The sequence below is a fragment of the Asterias amurensis genome, chromosome 8 (assembly GCF_032118995.1).
Source record: "Asterias amurensis chromosome 8, ASM3211899v1".
Classification (NCBI taxonomy): domain Eukaryota; kingdom Metazoa; phylum Echinodermata; class Asteroidea; order Forcipulatida; family Asteriidae; genus Asterias; species Asterias amurensis.
In genome coordinates, this window is record NC_092655.1 from 11417012 (window position 1) to 11419674 (window position 2663).

At 37.6% G+C, this 2663-nt stretch overlaps 1 long non-coding RNA gene across 1 annotated transcript; it reads left to right on the forward strand.

Annotated features, from left to right (window-relative positions):
- Positions 1 to 871: 871 nt before the first annotated feature.
- Positions 872 to 2459, forward strand: LOC139940689 (uncharacterized). Its single transcript, XR_011786493.1, has 2 exons — positions 872 to 1224; positions 1872 to 2459. It is a non-coding gene; the product is annotated as an uncharacterized lncRNA (long non-coding RNA).
- The last annotated feature ends 204 nt before the right edge of the window (positions 2460 to 2663 follow it).

The following is a 2663-nucleotide window of genomic DNA, read 5'->3' on the forward strand; positions in this document are numbered from 1 at the left end:
TGTCCATTCATTAACAATGTATACTTCTAAAAACCCTTAAAAAGTATAAAACTTCTAACATTCATACATTCTTGTGAATAATTGTATCACTTGTTTTTTTCTCTTCCTTAATACTTTATTCTCAAGTGATTAAGGGGGGGGGGGGTCGATGCCTGCCGTTTTGCGCCCTCTCGTGAATGCACAATGGGGTGTGATCGTTTGTTTGTTTCTGCCCGTATACTTCATGTTTAAAGGTCGTTCAAGGATTAATACACTTGTGCTCCAGCACCTACTACACGTTCCATTGTTTTAGCTCACGCGCAGTGCGCGCGGGGTTCGATGACCTTTCACCTCACCGACCAACCGTCAACAGGTATGTTCACTAATTCAAACTCTCTCACTCTGAAATCTAAGATTTTTATTAATCTATCTTTATTTATTGCTTTAAAATGTACTCAAAGTAGCAGCAATTGTCTCCTGATTACTCTGGGTGTATTTTTGGTAAATACCATTTCAATACAAAGAGGGATCTGACGGATACAAATATATTTGTCTTCAAATTTTCGTACACTATGAACATGCACGTACCGTCGTCCTATTAAAATAACGGTCCATCTGTGTGTATGGATGGGCACTGGGCAGCTGGCATTAATGTGTGGCTGTTGCGAGATAAACATTACTAATAGTGCATAAAATCCATTCATCGTCTTATTGTTACTTTCTCAGTCTAGAGTAATAGTTTTACTAGATAGATGGACAATGGCCGTGGGTCAACATGTTCAAGGACTCAGTCTAGGTCACTCAACTCAAGGACTCAATCCAAGTCAATTAAATTATTGAATTAATTTTAATCATTCATTGGATGGTTGTGTTTTTCATGCTCTGTTTTGGATTTAGCTGGGTGCATTGTTAATTAATGATTATTCATTATTGATTTTGACCAGGTAGTTTGTTTATTGTTTAGCCATGGAGGAATATTATTATTCCTCCACTAGCCAGTGGTAGCTTGGCATTAAAGAGGAATAAAGGGGCCCTGTAGTGTATGTCCACTACTGCCATGACTCACTGTATAGTTTTTTTGCCTTCTTGTCCAGTAAGTTTAGTGTGATGCTCTTCCGTGACAATGGCAAAGTCAGGCCTGGAATGGAAAAGCCGGTCATTGAAGTGTGATGCCAAGACATCATTGCAGAGCCTCGTCATGCTATACGATCTATTTCTACCTCCACCATGATACGATCATTATCAGTAAGTAAACACTGTTAATTACGGTTATTAATTCTAGGCCTGCGCTAAACGTCCCTCTGTTGCCTTGTCAAACTCCAATGATTTTTGCAGGACAAAAGTTGGGCAATCAAAATGAATCAGTGACAAAATGTCAAATTACTGAGTCAGTTCACCACACGTAATTCAAAACGATGACTAGCTGTGACAAAATAATGGCAAAATTCATAATTATATTGTTTTCCATCGTCAGTTTTGGCCTTTTTATTACTATCGTTGGTGAGTGTGGTGTTCATTGTTGTTTCTTTAGAATGGCACAAAAACCATATTTAGCTTATTTCTGAAATCTGTAGACTATACAATAATTATTGTTTAATCCAGTCAGAATGTGTTTTCCATCAAATCCAGGAATAGGCCTTCTCCCCCCAGCTATGGAAAACCTTGATTAGATAAGGCACATCAAATTTTCTCAAAAACTTTTCGCATGAGTATTTCCAGTTAGCACCGACCCACTGAGAATTTAAGTCCATTCAACGCGGCAAAAGGATGACATTTGTCACTGCGTTGTTCAACTACCGTAGCTTAAATAAAAAGTTTGCACTTTTGTCGTATTTAATCCAATAAAAATGAGATAAATTTACATGCATAGTTTTTTTCCCCCATATTTCAAGTGGCAAGAGAACTTCCCATACAACTGGCGAAGACGAAAGCTGCAAAGCTTCAGCCAGTGACTTTGAGCGTACTAGAACAACAGGAGACAAGTGAAGAAAAGGACTAAGAGTACTTCGACTTGAGTAATCTTATGACACCAGTTTGTATTATAACAGACATCTCTTGCAAAGATGTTGTCCGTTTGATCATCTAAAGTGACCTGACACTGTTGGTAATTACTCAAAATGATTGTTTGCATAAAAACTTACTTGGTAACGAGTGATGGAGAGCTTTTGATTTATAAAACATTGTTAGAAACGGCTCAAAACAGCTCAATCTGCAGTTACATATTATAAAAAAGAGTGTAACTTATCACTCTAAATTAATTATGCATGTGAAAGCACACGAAGTAATGCACTTAGGGTGTTATTTCTTTGCTTATTCTCTGGAAAATTTGATGACCAATTAAGCCCAAATGGTCACATTATTTGTTATTGTATGCATATTTTGGGATACACCACGTAAGATAACTGGTCTGTGACAATTACCAAACGTGTCGAGTGCCTTTAATGTTTATACTTCCCACAAAAACCTCGCCCTTGCAGTAAGCTAATTAACGCAAAGAGGCTTGGTATGAAAATAATCCTCCTTCTGCTCAACAAAAAAGGGGGTCAAACCAGCAACAAACAATTTGCATACTATTTTGCCTTGTAACCTATTTCTGCTAACCTTTGCTAAGAAAGAATTTGTGTGTGCTCAAAGGCTTCATGCAAACTGGGCCCGAACTTCTACTTAATTATCATAAGCACATT